At 44.7% G+C, this 17,350-nt stretch overlaps 2 protein-coding genes across 3 annotated transcripts in view; one reads left to right on the plus strand and one right to left on the minus strand.

Annotated features, from left to right (window-relative positions):
- Positions 1-17,350, minus strand: part of LOC308188312 (uncharacterized protein) — a 111,587-nt gene that overhangs the window by 67,285 nt on the left and 26,952 nt on the right. The gene's annotated exons all lie outside the window — the stretch shown is intronic.
- The window catches only part of GAP43 (growth associated protein 43), a 55,188-nt gene that overhangs the window by 10,093 nt on the left and 27,745 nt on the right, over positions 1-17,350 (plus strand). The gene's annotated exons all lie outside the window — the stretch shown is intronic.

The raw sequence follows: 17,350 nt of genomic DNA on the forward strand, positions 1-17,350 counted from the left end.
GTGTAGCTAATTCCACTCAATGAGTAACTCTCACTGATTTCCTGTCGAAATAGAAGACTGTATTGAGCGGGTTGCCACAAGCTTGAGCTGTGGCCTGTTAGTGCATAATGTTTTCATTAAGTACATTATACTTCATATTTTAATTTCAGCCTGGATCACTGACTAGAGGAAATGTTTTTTAAATGTGCAGATGGCATGATCCAGATATATGTTGGCAAAAATTACTGGAATTCAAGAAAATCTTGTCAAGACAAGGACCTAGTTTGAAAAGCATCAGAGGGAATCCAAGTTACTCTGCAGGGGTAGAATTAACAAATTGCACCCAGCTGCCCATGGGGGCCAACAGGACAACTATCTGTCCTTCAGGAGGGGAGACAGGATCTCTAGAGGACCACAAGTTCTTCTTATGAGATTGTGCAAATGGGAAAATAGGTTGTAAGACACATCTAATAAGCCTTCAGCTCTGCGCAGCACATGTAAGTCTCAGCTGAAATAACAGGCCTTGTTCTTCACTGCACTTTAAGAAGAGTATGGTCCAGTGAGGGGGAGTGCAGACTGCGACAATGAGAATTGCTGGAGGTCAACAGAAACGTAATCTGTGAAGAAAGACTGAAATAATTTGTGTTTTCTTTTGTTTTCTTAACTTAAAAGGAGTAAGGATGAGAGGACTCGGGATATTAGTTTTCAAATACGTAAATGACAAGTGCAAGAAAATGGGAATAATCTGCTCTTCATATCCAGAGTGGATAAAACAAGGAGTAATGGTCTTTAATGGGCTGTCAGAATGATTCAGACTAGGCTTTAGGAGGATTTTTCTCACCAAAAGGATAGTGACACACTGGAGTAGATTGTCTGAGAAAGCAATGGCAGCTCCAGTCACTGAAGGGCTGTAGGAGGTACTTCTGAACCAGAGGATCAGAAGTATATCATACATTAACTAAATGGTCTCTTGTGGTTTCCCAGAAATATTTTCTATGATTAATATCGAATATTCACTGAAGCAAGAACTGGACCAAATCTGTCCTCTCACAGAAGAGCGCTTAACCAAATGGTCTATAAAGCTATATTTACTTCTGTGCTGTCTTTGTCTCTGGCCTCATGTGTATTTATGTCTTCCATGAAAAAAAAAAAAAGCCTAAGAGCTTAAGCAGGAAAAGCTAGGAGCACCTTACTCTGAACAGGCTTCTGTAGGAGGAAAGTAAGACTTCAGGTCCTTCGGGTACAGTGGAGAACTGAACTGACATCTCCCATAATTTAGGTATGCTAGTGTAATCACTGACTAGATAAACACCTATCAACTGCATGCTGTCAGAGAGGACTATAGCTGTTGTCCTTTTCTGGGCTGAGATTCAGGGCTTGGAATCCAAAACAGAAGATGCTTCCCTGATAACCAAGCAAGATGCCTAAGGTAAGAGCGAGATGCCTAAACCCAGAGAGTTTAGATGCCATTTTGTCTTCAGCATTTAATGTAGGCAGGTTCAAAAGATTTATTTGCTGTGTTATGATACTGAGGTGCCTAGTTCTCCCCATATTTTCTAGTGGACTAGAATGGTTTCTGCAAGGCATCTCATCTTCTTCCTAGACTAGCTCCAACATCTGTCTTCTGAACATGGACATCTGTTGGAACTCCACACTGGGATTCCCTTTTCATCATCCTCAGGAGAGGATTGTTACAAGGGATTTATCAGTTGGTGACTTCTACCTGCCTGACATAAATTGTCTCAAAGCATATATGTGGCAGTCACTCAGAAATTCCCAACTGGAGTGCTGCACCCCTACTAGCACTCACCTTTAGTGCTTAATCCCCTCTGCTCCCATTATGATGTGTCCCAGCAGTAGCTGGGAATACTAAATAAAACATGCTGAGACATGCAATTAAAGAGACTTCACCTTCAACAAATACTTTCTCATACAGCAGAAGAAATACTGTTGCATGAGAATGTAGAAGAAATAAAACTGAGCTGTAGTATCTTCTGTTATCACGTGCTGAGTCCATACAACCCATCAGGAAGATATCCTTTCTTAGGTTCTTCCAAAGCCTCCGCACAACACAAAAGCAGGAACAAGACATCCTGCCTGTAGTCAGGATTACCCAGCTTTTGGGGGATGAGAAGTTTTAACAGTCGAAGACAGTCTTTACAACTACATGGATTTTTGCTGAGCTTTTCCTGTTTGGATAAGGAGTTCTTGGTAGGGATTTTCTTCAAATATGCATTGTGATTTTTTATTTTTTTATTTGGCTATATCTGAGGCTGATATTAGAAGAATAAAGTTTGGAAAGTGCAATAGTTTTGCAACTATTTAATAAGCAAATGCTGTGAATTTATAATACAAGGAGAGAGAAAGCCATTATGATTTCAAATGATGGAATTTCCAATTTTCTTTCTTTTTGTTTTGCATTTTTAAAATAGGAAATGAAGCACTTTTTAAAAGCATACTTTGAGTTTTCAGTCAGACACTTTGGATATAGTCAAATGATTAATTGAAAGAGTTGCCAATCCTTCTCTAATTTGCCTTCCCTCATGTACAGGCATAATTATGTGGTCCTTAATTATATGGTCAAATAGTGGTATATATTTTTTTCAATAGGATCGCAGCCTCATTCAGTGCACAGAATGGGATATACTTAGGGACTGAATGGGTTTTGCCATAAACGAAGGTGTTTTCTATAGTCTCCTGTTCCACTTATTGCCAGTGATGAAGGTTGTGTATTGAATCGGGCAGGGGGCTGTTCAAAAGCAGAAGAATGGTCTCATGTTATGGCAATTGAATACTGCCCCTGAACCTTTCCTGCCTCTTGCCACAAGTTCCAATGTGATACTGAAAAAGCCGTATAAATGAGGCTTTCCATGGGTGGCCACTAATTGGTGTGCTCTCATTCTCTGGGTTCTCAGCCTGAGACACCTGGGGTCTGACTTGCCAAAATGCAGAGCTGGTATTGTGTGGAGTCCGCTGCCAGCATGCACAGAGCTGGGGAAATGCTAATCCACAGCATCTCAATCTGGGGACCCAAATTAGTGGGTGCCCTGGACTTTTTGGCCTTATCCTCTTTGTGTCTTATTTCAGTGGTTGTAAAGTAGAGGTAACAGCCTCACCTGCCTCCCCTGTGAGAACATCTGTTAAGGCTCTTAGAGCACTGAGATGCTGCAGCAAAATTGCTCTGTGGAAAAGCCTATGAAGAAATCAGTAATTCTGTATTCAGTGCTGGCTTTCAAATGTATGCCAAATAATGCACTTCACCATGCCTGAAATTAGGATGAAGGGAAAATGCTGAAAGCACCCACTCAGTGAGCTTTGTCTAGCCTTTGTACTAGCTGGGGTGGGGAGGACTTGCAGGAAAAAAGTGGTATGATAAAAACTGTCATAAGGCATATGCACAAAGGAGTAAAAGCAAGATTTCAGAGGTAGTCTCCATTTTATGTTTTCTACTTCAGCCTTTACCATGTGCCCATGAAGATGATTGTAAGATAGGCTTTTTACGTAATGTATGAGTCATGGTACTTTGTACTTGTGCCTATGAACAATGGCTTGCAGAATACGTGGACAAAAATGGGCCAAATGTGTTGTCACTGAAACTAGTACTGTATTTTTGCCTGGTGCCAGAAGAAGTCATTTTAGATCCCTAACACATCAGGCCTTGAGCACTGCTGTTATTACTCCCTTTGTAAGTCTGGAAACTGAGGCACAGAAGAAAGTAGAATTATCTGCCTGTTTTTCCCTCTATATGCTACCTGTAGTGTTTACACTAGTATTTATATGCCTTGAATTAATCTAGAGATAATGGGAAAAGTACGTTTTGTTTTTCTTCTGCTCTTCCCCTGCTTTGCACATGGAAGAAGCAGCTTGAGTAATGTAAATCATTTGTTTGCTTCCTTTGCTGGTCACTTAATATTTGCGTCTGTGGAAATGGAGCATGCATCTGTCTACAGAGAAGGGCTGAGCTGGAGAATTGAGGAAGCAGGAAGGTCTATGGTTTTGTAGGTCCTGTGTCCCGACCTCGATGCTGTTCTCATGAAGCTTAGGCTCCCTTTGTTACCCTGGAGGGCCTCTGTGTGGGGAAGTCATACTCAGTCTGCCTGGAACATCAGCTCCAGTTGAGAATGGGCTTAAGAAAAATGTCAGAGTCTTCAAATAGGGATTTACAGGTAGGCAGAGAAAAGGCAGGAGCCTCATTGATACATGGTCATACACTTTTATTAATGAGAGCCTGCCTGGGGTTGTTACTGTAGAGACTCAGAACACCTGCATGCCTTCCTCTGCTCTCTGTTGCATGAGATGGGACACAGGCTTCTGGCCAGGTGCAGGTGGGAATTTTTCCCACCGTTATTACATATGTTGCCTGCTGATGAACCAATGCGTTGCCTCTAAGGTCTCAGTGTTCATGAATTATCTTCAGAAAAAAAGTTTGCTTCTCCCACAGGGACACAAAGCAGCCTAAAACACTCAGGGGAGAGTTTTGTCTTAAAAGAGCCTGAAATGGAAATACAGAAATCCCAGTGCAGAAATTCCAAAGTCTGTGAGTGAAAGGAATTCACCCACACTCTGATAGTATGGAAGAAGACTCGTGCCTCTGTCTGTTCTCCTGAGACGTGTCAACATGGCATGACACTGTAAACCCAAAAAATCTAACTACTGGTTATGACTTGAAGCCTATGCCTTATGAGGGCACCCCGTCTCCTGTTTTGGGGACCTTCTGCTGAGATTGCTCATCATGGCATCTTAAGAGACCTCCTCCCGCTCCTCTAGTTAATCCTCTGGCTGTCAGCAGTGTTGCAGACTTGATGGTCAAGGCTGAGTGATCTGGAGAGACACTTGACAGAGGTGGCCAAAAGAGAAGGTTCTGGTGCCAAGTCTGGGAAAAGGACCCTGCTCCTCTCCAGTCAAGAGTGGAAGTGGAGAGGCTATCAGCATAGGGAAGAAAGAGGCCTGGTTGCAAAGTGAAGGCTATCTCTCTAGGCCAAACCGAAGGCTATCTCTCTAGGCCAAACCAGATGCATGTTTGCCAAGAAGGTAATGGAAACGTAAGTCTTGTGTTAGCGTTTGTGAAGTGGCGGGGGTTTTGTAGTCCCCACTGCTCTCAGATCAGATGGGATTTCACCCTGGGGCAACCCCTGTTCCTGTGTAGGTTGCCTAAGGATTATAAACTGCCATGGCACAGAAATGAGGGGAAAAGTGGGGAAAGGTGCCAGACTAGATTGTTGGGAGCATCTACAATCATGTGGCTCCACTGTCGTCTTCTCCCATAGAAGGAAAAGCACTGACCACAGCAGGTGGTGCTGCAATTTGCAAGCACCCACTCCAGAACCAAGCGGGCCTTCCCGAGCTCAGGTCAGCCTTCCCATCTCACAAAGTGCAGTAAGTGGCCCCACTGGCAGGGCTGGCTTTCTTCGCTTTCTCTTCTGCGGTTCTGACCGGACCCTGCAGAACGGCAAATGTGTTCCCCGTTGCTCTGCCTCCTCATATCCAGCCCTATTCAGTCCCATCTTTCACATGTGATTCATCGCATCTCAGCTTCACACAGCATGGTAGCGTTGCTGCCGGTATCTCCAACCTGTAATTTTTCAACTTGTCTCTGGGGTACTTGCCTCAAAGCTTTTCCTGCTGTCAGGCGCAGCAGACGACAGAGTGTACTGAGTACCTCTTAGGGGTACCATGAAGAGCGATTCTGCTGTGTGGAAATCTGTGAAAACTCTGAGCACACAGAAATGCCTGGAGATACTAATCAGAATTGGAGATGGGCACAGTTTTTAGGAAAAAAAAAAAAACAAGTTGCAAGTACTGTGGTGTAAACAGGAGGTCAGTTTGCTGCTGTTGGCAGTGAAATAGCACTGTTATACAGAGCATAGGAAAATGCTGAACAGGATTTCTGTCATTCCTTTGCTCCACTTTTAGCAACATCCTGTGCTCTTGCCCTGCAGCACTCCTACTATTCCAGCTCTGATACTGCAGGGTAGCCACTGAGTTGCTGAAAACTAGGCAAGGATACAGCTGATCCTTTGAACAAAGTAATTCTCTGTTCAGTAGCTTTTTGTACATATTAAATGATGAAATCTTTAGGGGGCTTTTCCCTGATGCAGTAATTATGCATTCATTAGATTGCCGGATAAGACTTATTTTCCATTAATTTATTTTTTGCTAAGGAAAACGTCTCGTTTTCTACTGATAATCCTGCCTCTCCTAATTCAAGGATGGCCAGCTTGTGACTTTTAAGCAACTGAAGTATGATTCTGACAATGGAGATATGTCAAATTACTGCCAGCACACTCTGCTGACGTTAGGGCTACTTTTCTATCAGCATCTCCATGCAGGAAGATGGTCTCTGAGGCTTCTGAAGCCCACAGCTCCCAAAAGCACTAGGACTCAGCTGGGCACCTGGCCTCACCTCACTCCACATGGGGTGCTGGGACCTCAGGGATCTGTTGCTGTTTTCTGCCTGTTGAAAATCCCTCACCTGTTACCTGGTAGGGCTTTGACACCTCTTGGACACTGGCAGATGTTTTTTGTAGGCCAATCAGTTTGAGCTCCCATGCTTTAGCTCATTGTATTTTAGAACGTGAAAGAAACATAGCATTGGTTGAATCATCCTTCATTACTAGGAGTGGAAATGGATTTAGACTTCAGATGCAATGCGAACTGGTATATGTGTGAAAAAGACCACAGAGAAGCTATATTAGAAGAAAGTTATTAAGGCTGCTAAGTCAAGTACTCAGAAATTAGCCAATACTGGAAGTGCGGTTGCCTGTGAATCCTCAGCACGGTCTCTTCTTGTGTGTGTGTTTCAATATCCTTCTAATAACAGGAACACATTTTTCTTTCAAGGGATTCCTACCACATTCAGGTCACAGAATGGACAGTGCTCACTTAATGAGCAGTTATTCAGTATTTTGTTCTCTCATACTATGTCTGCGTGTGACCCCACAGCTTTATTCAATAAATACTATTCAAACTCTGCTCTGAAATCAGAAATACTAATTTTCTCCTGGGCTGCCTTGTGATTCCGAGCACTTAGCTAACATTACTTATTTAATCTTTGCAACACTCATATGAGATAACTGAGTATTGTACTCCATTTTTTGCAGGTGAAGAACTGAGACACAAAGAGAGTTTGGTCAGCAGGATTCCCTACTTTTGTGTGCCAAATTTGAGAAACAAAGGAAGTGACTTTTATTAGTAGTTTTTATTTTCTATGGCACATATCTGAAAACATCTCCCTTTAAACTCAGCTGCAGCTCTGAGCGCTCAGCCCTGCTCCAAATCAGACTCAAAGCGTCTGAAGCCAGCTACTCAAAGATGAGGAACACACAACTAGGAGTTGCCCTGTGAAAAATAAGGGCCAGGATAACAGAGGACTTCTGCAGCAAAGGTTGGGCAGGGCTGTAGAAGACCCATCTGTCAGCTGTCCTAACCCTGAGATCCTGTTCTTCTTTGGCAAGCCTCTGCCTCTTGAATTTTCATTTTCCACCTTCTGACTGCAAAAAATGGGACCGAGACTTCACTGTAATCCTTTTATTCCCCTGAGTTTCCTAAGCTTCAAATATCTAGAATTCCTACTAAAGCTTTAAGTCTTCTTTAAGCTCCTTTGTTTTACTTTGCAATCTTTCAGCAGATATTTACAAAGCTACTTCAAAACAGTGTCAGGGTGTTATCAGGTAATTTACAGAACTGTCCTAACAAATAAGATTTATATAGGCAGGATGCTAGCAGGTTTCTCAGAAAACCTTGGTGTCTAGTTCTCACTGGTTTCAACAGGATTAAGGCAAATAGGTATTTGTGAAGAGCCCACCACTGGTTCCTCAAAACCTAGTCCCTTATTTCTTCATTCAGTCAACTTTATGCTGACCCACTAGAACTAAAGCATAGAAATGTATACTAAAATGTTAATAATTCATGAATGTTTGTAAAGTGCTGTGAAAGTACAATCTAGAAAGCAAGCATCTTGGGGGAGGAGAGGGTATGTGTTACGTTTTCTTGAGGCTTCAAAATAATTGTTTCTGCAACCAAAGCAAAATACAGGAAACTTTTTTTCCTCTGCATTGCACTGAGATCAAAACATTAAGTACCTGAAAGCCCCAATAGGTTCTCCAAGTCTACACTGAATGCTCTCAGATGTTACTAGTGATTAGTCAGATCCCCAAACCCTGAGTTAGTGACTCTTCTGGAAGAGTTCAGAAAGCGTTTGTGCGTTTGGAACTCATTCTTTTCTGGAAAGGCTCAAATGACTCTTGCTGAATTTAATCGCTTTGAAAATATTCTGTATCTATGCTTCATTTCTGATTTCATTTCAGCAGAATTTAGTGAATAGGTTATGCAGACTGACTTCAGGCAGTAAATATCTTGCATATTATTGACATACTCCACTATTTATATACATGTATCTGTGTGTGCGTGTGTGTATGTGTGTGTTTGTGACATGCCTTTTGTGATACTCATATGATATGGTTTCCTCTGTCTGACAGGAAAGGAGAAAAATAGAGTTCAAAGAAAACAAACAAACAAACAAAAACAGAACACCATCCCACAAATAACAGAAAAGCCGCATTCCAGAGCTGAATAGGTAATCACTCCCTGTAACAGAATTTGTGGGATTTGTGACTATTTTCATGGCTGAGGCAAAAGTTCATCTGAAAAGTGGAATATAATGGTGCCGTAACCTGGCCACATGACACAGACATTTGCAAACCGTTATCTTTGCTTCGTTTGAGCAGACCTACAATTTGCCTAACTCCAATTTAGGAAGGACTAAGTGTGATTGTTTATGGGTCAATAAATTGGGCTGGCAAGAACCAGCTTTGTCTTGCAATTCCCTGAAGAAGCAGGAATTACGTCTTTCTGCTAAGCAATGGCTCTATATTTTGTATGGTGCTAGGAGAGAGCAAGCTGGTCCCTATAGTATCTGAATTCTTTTTCCTCTGTGAACCAGCATGTGCTGCCTGTGCACTTTCTTGAGTTCAACACACTCCCATTGTCTTGTCTCCTGTTGCTTGTTTCATGGCTTCCTTTCCCAGCACCACAAGGGAGATATATCCCAAGGATGTAGAAATAATAATTATTGTCATCATCGTAAATCCTCATACATTTGGCTCTTCTCACAGTGGGCACCTCTCCCTTCATCTGGAAGCTCACTATTAGTACAATAGGAGCCCGGATGGAAACTCTCTGAGAACCTCTGAAAAGTGGTTGGCTTCCTTCCACTCCGTCTTATTTGTCCTAGCCTGCTTCAGCTATCCAACCTCTTGACATCCTCAGAAAACTTCTAAATGTGCTGAATAGCATCTGGGGGAGGCTGACGGGAAACAGAGCAGTCAGGACTGTGTTTAACAGTCAGCATGGCTTGCTATCTATCTATAGGATACTCAGCCATTCATAAGTTCCCCTAAACTTTTTTATTTTGCCTTTTTTTTCACTGAGTGCTTAGCTATTTTTGTCACCATCTATGTTCATGGCTGCAGCTTTTTCTGCTGCCTTTGGGAGTCTGATCCACACACTGATTTATTTTTAGCTACGTCGCTAATTATTATTTTTGTGAGTATAGTGTTTCATTATTCATTAAAGCCGGGGAGACATTTTAGTCATTTCTCAGTAGAGAAAATGTGAATTCAGTAACCAAAGTAAGAACTCTGATTAGGAGTTAAGAGAGCTAGGAAGAATGGCCTGGTAAAGAAGGATGGTATGAAAGGTGAGAGCTATCGACATACAAAGGAGTGTTACTAAGAAAGCAGAAACAAGCTGTTCTCAACATAGACAAGAAGCAGTGGGGTGGATTAAAACTCTGGAAAGGAATTTAGTTCACCAAGGGAATAAGCTGTCAGAGAAACCCAGAGAATGATCTTTGGGGGAAATGCCCAAAGACTGATAAGAAGCACTGCTCTTGCAGGGTTGGTTAAATATGAAGAAAATCGGTCCTGCTGCAGTGCACAGGGAGGGCTGAGAGGACCCTGGAGAGGATCCAGCTGGCCATCAGGGCTTTCTAATGATTTGCTCCTCACTCTGTGACAAAGCTGTGTGGTGTGAACTGGTCCTTCCTGGCAGAAGATGAAACACTACAAACTTTTCTGATGTTAGACTGTCCATGCATGCATCCCAGTGCTTTCTGTCTGTCTTTGCGCTGGACCATGAGGGAAGAAGGTGCTATTCCACAGGTTCTTCTCAGGATGACAGCTCACTTTCTATATCACATCTGCAGCAGAACAGAAAGAAGTGGAGGGAGCTCTGTGCACTCTGCCTGCCCAGCCATCTCCTTGTTTTCTCAAAGGGTCTCCTTTTCCCTCAGCACCTCTGCCAGGTGGGCTGCTGAGTAAAGCTTTCCACAGGGAGAGCTCCAGGGGTGCCTGGATGTACAGTAAGGTTGCATTACAGATGCACCAGATACAGTGATCTAAACTGGGTGCCTGGGGAAAACACATTGCCATGCACGGTGCATCGAGGCTCCTGCCATGCTTCCTGACTGAAGAATGGAAAAAAGCCAGAAGACTTTAGGACCAAGATGTGTAAGGCTGTTTGAATCCCTTTTATAATAACAACTTAAAGATGAAATGCCCAGGCAGTGAAAAACTGGAAAGACAAAAGAGCTCACCTACAGCAGGAAGCTTAGAGGAACCTCTGAGTGACAATTACATGTGTCTGTGATATACTAGCCCTTAGGAGAGGTGATTCCAAACACTTCAGGCTTTTTTTTTTTTTTCAACATCTATTCACATCTATTCAAAATGTTCCTTTTGGCTGGAGGTTTTTATAGCACTAACTTAGCAGTGTCCACAAAGGGTCTATCTCAGCATGCACTGCAGGCTTGCATCCCCCCTTCCCGTTTTTCAGTAGAGTTGTATACAGCAGAGAAGCAAAGTAGGAAACAAAATGGCTTGAAGCCACATGCGCATTTCCCATAGCTCAGTGCCAGTCTCTAGAATAAGTGATTAAGCCCTGAGGCTGCTCAGCCTCACGTTCAGCTGCCTGTGGCCCCAAAGGATCATTCCAATCAAAGCCGTGCCTGTGCTCTGGTGACAGTCCTACCTGAAGGATGGGAGAGGGGTAAGGCCCAGCATTAAGCCTTGGGCGCTCTGCCACTCAGCAGTGACAGCTGCAATCATGGGCTTGGTTCATCAGCTTTACGCCCCCTGGAACACACAGAAGCAGCACAAACGGTGCGTGGTCTCAGACAGACAAGCCCAGGTTCTTGAGCTGTGTCATACAGGCACCCCCTGGAGACCTTTTCAGGTTCTGACAGACACTCTTGCCTCCTTTCAGGATGTTCTTATCCTGCACTGGCAGGAGGGAATAGATAAGAGCACAGCTTAAATATTGCACAATCCTTTGTCTTGCTACAACACCATGCATTTGAGACTCTTGCAACACTAGGAATGCTAATTCAATTAGATTCAGAGTCCTTTTGGAACATAACAATGTCCTCTCTCCCCAGTCGCTTGGAGCAGCAGACCACAGAGGTCTTGTGAAAATTACCCCTGGTGAAAATGATGTTGAAATCAATGGAATTACGCCCCCACTTTAACCATCCAACATTGCATTTGGCCTTGAAATTCCAGTAAGATCTCAGTGCAATTGTTTGTTAATAAGCTGTAGAAACTTCAGGATAGGAGGAACAGAGAGATAAGGCCTAGGTTTTCTCACGGTTTGCTGTGCCAGCAGTATCCCAGAGCTCATAGTGGGCCCACGGACCTATTCCTCTATGTGATATCTCAAGGGTAATTTAACTTAACAAAGGTGAGATTAAGAATGAAGGAGATAGGGGACCTCTCTCCTTTCTCTGCCTCTGCTTGCACATTAAACACATACAAGGAAGGGGAAAAAAAAAAAAGTAGGCCAAGAGTAATTTCACAGAAAGTTTTCTGTAAGGTCTCTGACATCCAAGACATGCTGCTGCTGTGAAAAATTCAGATCTATAAGAGGTGACCATGTCTTGCCCATTGCTTGTAGTGAGTCCATACGCGTGATGTCATGAGAGCCCTGTTTCGTGCCCTGCAGATCATCTGTGGGGCCACCATCAGCACCAGTGGTACCGCTGAAGTGAGGGTGGGTAGAGGGAAAGGCCAGGGCAAGCCAGAGGCAAAAGTAAATCCATATGCCTGATGGCAATCTCTGGGTCAGGCAAGCCCAGATGGGCACAAAGAGCCACAACACAAATCACTGAACTGAGCTGCTGTGAAGATCAGAGCCAGAGCTCAAAGCTGTCATTCTCTGCCTTCAGCAACAAGGCTGACCCCAGTCCTAGTGGTGCCAGGGCTGGTGTTAGCAAGGTCAGGCAACACCACAGAGCAAGAAGCTGAGCCGGCAGAGCCAGTCCTGGCTGGGAAGGAGAGGCAGGGCCACCGAGACCCATTGAACTCTTCAGAACCAGAAGCTGAGGAAAAAAAAAAAAAAAAAGCTGCCCCTGTAAGGAGATGGAATCTATACCAATGGGCAGCAGTCTTTACTGTGGATTCATTCTCTTTGGGGATCTCTGAGGATACAAGATCCTGATACACATGGTTCAGCTCTGCAGTGAGTGTGTGGGATTGGTCTATCTGGAAAAGAAAAAAGCTTAAGAGATTATGAGTGAGGTATTTTAGGCTGAGCCGTTTTAGAGCTGGTTTGTCAAGTTATGTAGGAGACCTGCAAGCCTGGTTGCTTGGTTGTGCTGCAAGCAGCTCTGGTGGTTTGAAAGGTTGTTCTCTGCTCCCTGGGGAGAGGGGAAGCTGTTGGCTGAAGGTGGTGCTGTGGGTTAGGCTCTCTTTCAGGAGGTTGGAAAAACAAATGATGAAGGTCTGACCGGGGAGAATAATGAAGAGTAAGAAGGCAACTCTAACTTTACTGTCCTTGCCAGATCTTGATCAAGAATCCTGGTTGTGACTTCTTCAGGTCACCCTGTAATTTCAGTGAGGTGCGGCACCCCTGTCCGCCCAGCCCCAAGTTAATCTGCTGTTTGTGGCTGTGGGCACAGGTAGCAGCTGCAGGCTTTCACCTAGCAGTAAGTGCAGTCCAGGAGGAGAGAGACCTTTCCTGCTTTGTGCAGGTGCTAGGTGTAAAGTGGTGAGGGATGCAAGGTCTGGTTGAAATACAATTTCATTGTAGGGCGGTTCAGTGTGAAGCACCATGGGAAGGCAGTGGAGGCTGTTGCACAGCCACCAGCATTTTCCTAAGGAAACGTTGGTTGACACGAGCATGGTTGATAGGGTGGTCTGTACTGAATGAACAGGATATTCATGAGATCACCTTGCCTCCCCTGCAACACCGCAGCAAAACATCAGATTTCAAGAGCAGAGTAAGCATTGCCCTCTGTGCTTTTCAAGTACGGTGACACAGAGCTATGAGTGAAGGACCTGGGACCTGAACACCCTTCACTCCTCACCCGGATTTCCTCTCCTGTATCTCCCTGCCACTGTAGAGATGCTGCTCCATCTCATTTCCCTCCTCCACTGTCCAGGAAGGGGAGGGAGCAGGAGAGTCTCTGTCCAGGTCTGTCAGACATCAACCCAATCACTCTGCTTATGGACAGGGCCAGCTCCCCAACAGGGCACTGTTGCTCGCAGGAATAACCTGGCTGCTCCTGGAGAGAAGCCCGTGGAGAGTCCCAGGACCACTGCTAGCCCTGTGCCATGGAAGTGACAGCCAGGGCTGTGCAGCAAGGTGGCATGTGCCAGAGAAAGCACTGCCAGCACTTCTTTCCGCTGTGGCACAGACAGTCATGCCGATCTGCTCCAGGAGACCCTGCTCAGCTATTTAGCTGCCCATTTTCTCTGGGTATTTCTCACTGTCATGGCCTTAGGATGTGGATCAGTGATTTTTTTTCTCCATCTCACCTGCACTCCCCCTTCCTCTTTACTGCACCCCTCTCAGTGTGCCTGTTACTTATTTTCCTCTCTTCATTCAGTGGCTTGGCTTTGGCTAGCTTTTACCTCTTCCCTGCCTTTCCTTTTCTCCTCATTTGGTTCCTGTGTTGTTCCTACTCCTCCAATCTCATTCCTTTCCATCTCTGCCTTGAGCTCTGCCATCTCACTCCTCCAGCCTTCCCCCTTACCAGACCAGTCTTTGCAGAGCCTCCTCTATGCACTTAGGGTTTCATCCCCACACCTCCCCGTCACTGCTCACCTGCAGAGTGGCAAGGCCTGGGGCTGTGCTGGGAGGGGAGGTCACTGCTGCAAGAGCAGAGCCCACCCTGCAAGCAGTTTCCCAAGCCACTGGGAATTAATCTGCACTTTGTTTTCCCTAGTTGCTGGAGATGTTTGCCTGACTTTAACAAACCTATAAGTGCTTTCTTAGAAGATAATTGCCCTCATTCCCAATGAAATAAATTAAAATAATAATAATAAAAAAGGAAAGAATACAGCCCCATGGTTATCATCAAGCAGGGAGGAACCTACTTGATGCTCTGCTCTCCCTCGTCACTAGGTTGAGTGATTTCATGCCATTAGGGTTAGTTGCTGCCAGCAGGAAGTACCAGAAGAAATCCAAGGCTAACAGGCAGGTTAAAAAGCAGGTTTAGAGACTGGATGGTCCTGGGGCTGAGGCTTTCATGGTTACTCTGCTGGCTGCAAAAACCCTGGACAAAGCATCAGGGAGCGCCAGTAGGCTCTGAACTAGTGATAGGGCCCCAGCCTAGCTGCTCATGGACTGATGGTCCCAGCACAAAATGCCTCACAATTCTGAGGTGCAACCCAGGAAAGGTCAAATTAACCCCAGAGAACAGCAATGGAAGGGCTTGCAGTATCTCTGCCTGCAGTTTATTGAGGCTGGAGAGAAGTAGGGACATTTCCCACCACCGGAGCTGCGTGCAGACCTGTGTTCCCACAGAGGGGATGGGGTAAGAGCTGCTGCTTCATGTGGAAGTGGCTCCAGAGACAAAGCGTAACCCTGGGCTCTGGGAAGGCTTGGCAGCTGCCTGCATGAAATCTCAGGGAAGCAACTCGGAGCTGTAAATTACCCTCTGGCCCTTGGCTATGGCTAGAGCAGAAGGAAATGTGTCCAGCCCTCACTGGGAGACGGGCGCTGTGGGCCATCAGAGATCAACAACAAATCCCTGAACATTTTTGTGGAGGCTAAAACTGAACATGAAAAGAGGAAGAGAGAGAGCGAGAGAGAAAAGGTGGGGAGGGAGGGAGATAATTCAGGATTTCATTGCCTATTCATGGTCAGCAGAGTATGCAGGGATTCAGAGTGTGAAGGTGATGCTTTAAAATAATTCCCATAGCAGCAACCATCCTTGCCAGAACCACCCAGAATGGGACCACCCAAACCACAGTCTGAGTCTGGATGAAACTTCTCTATAGTCCAGTGACATCCAAGTTTTTGTCTGTCTAAGCACATCTGCAGCAGAAATCTCATTTTCTATGAATGGGCTTTTCTAACCAAAGCATAGTTCAAATGATTTTTTTCACCCTTTTGATGAATTTCTTCATCATGGTCTATTTTAAAAGAGAATTTACACTGTTTGCTTTGACACCTTCCTGCTTCATTCCCATGCTTCAGCCCCTTTATCTGAACATCTACTCTGTCTCCTTCTGGAGCAAAACAAGTATTTTCCTCCAAAAAGGAGACCAGGCACAGCTGACAGCACAGTATGTGCCAAAATCCAACCTGAAGCAAATCTGTTGATCCTGAAGCATAGATGTTGATCATGCCAAGCACACAAGACCTTCAGTACAGTCCACACAGACCTTGTGCTCTCAAGTGTCTTCACGCACTTAGGCCTTACCCCAGGGTAAACACATGCCCTTGACATCTACGATGTAAAAGCACCACTCTGGTGGGCTGTAACTCAGTCCTGTCTCTGGGTTTTTGAGCAGAAAGATGAGTGGATACATCCTGTGCCCCACGACCACAGGCATGCTACACAGAGCCCAGATGAGACCCAAAGCAAGTCCTGGACATGAGCCACTTTGCATCAGCTGCATGTGCAAGGCTCTTCTTTCTCTGGCCCAGCCTGCAGAGGCAGTGTAGGCATTACTGATTCCTTTCTCCATTTAACTACTGGAGTAGTTAGTGCTTCAAGGTAGTAGATGACACTGTGGTTCACCACCAGCTTGACAGAGTGACAAATGCAAGAGAGATTCAAAAAACAAGTGAGGAATGTGTAATGGATTTATTGAGAAAGCACACTGAAAATACCTAGATGGGTCTAATTTAGGTTATTTTCCACCTCTCTTCTCATACACATAAGCATAACATCCACCCAAGTGCCTGACCATCATTAGCCTGTTCCATTCCAGGTACCGTAAAACAGAGTGGAAATTTCACGTGTGAAAGGATCTCATAGAAAAAAGGATGGAAACTTGATCATTGCTAGAGGATTTGAAACTAGAGAGCTGATACCCTGCTAGTTACACACTGGGGAACCATCCTGCATAAGCCTTTGGAGACATGAATTAACCTTTTCTCTCTCAAGGGTGTTTTTCCCACCATTACCATAGCCAGCCTGGGAAAAAAAGGAACTCTGTTTGTTTCCTCACCTCGCAGACAGGTTGTACTGAGAGGTGCCATCCTCTAGCCAGGTGTCTTCACACCATTTAACTGGGTTAAAAAAAGCTGTTCTCTGTGCTAAATTGCTTCCTCACTTCACAAGGCGTGAAAGTCTTTTCTCTCTCATGCGTCCATGCTTCACTCCTTCTGGGAAGACAGCTGGTCTTTTTTAGTAATGCATTTTGCTCCTTAAATGCTGTCTCTGAGACAAATCAGGTCACTGAGCCAAGCCCACAAAAGCTTTGAGGTGACTCAGTCTTGTGAAATCAGTGAGAATCAGGTGCCTAAATTTCGTTGTGAGTCTGGGCCCAAGTGACCTTGAATGACATCAGTCAAACATACGTTGTGTTCTAGCCAAGATTAGAGTATGGTTTGAGATGTACCTTAACCCCACAGATACCCCGGGTGGTTAGTTGATTCAGCACTACTTTACCTAGTCAGCGGAAGGAAAGGTTTCCACACACACCTTAGTGCAGGTGTCACGGAAATGTCATTTTTTTCTTAATATGAGGGTCTCTCTCCAACCCATCATCCAAAACACAGAGCTACATGATTGTTTTTCTGTCCTTCCTCTGTGGTTACAGTTCATTGCTCTATCTGCTCTTCTCAAACACAAATCAGCCCCTCTGATGCCAGGCCATGAGGTGCACCACAAGAGAGAAATGGATAAATGGCAAGCAAAGACAGAAACACAGTTTCCTCCTTTCTTGCTTTGCCTATGTGTGGCTGTAAATACACTGATGTGGAAAACATCTGATTTCTCCATTTCACCTTTCTTGCCATACCAGCATGTGGGGTGTTTAGATGGGCCTAGAGGTTAAAGCAATGCCTTCTTCACTCTTTGTCATGTTTTGATGCCTCTGTAAGCTTTGCTTTTGGAGATGGAAGGTAGTAAGGTGGCCAA

This window comes from Anser brachyrhynchus (genome assembly GCF_964034855.1).
Source record: "Anser brachyrhynchus genome assembly, chromosome: 1".
Classification (NCBI taxonomy): domain Eukaryota; kingdom Metazoa; phylum Chordata; class Aves; order Anseriformes; family Anatidae; genus Anser; species Anser brachyrhynchus.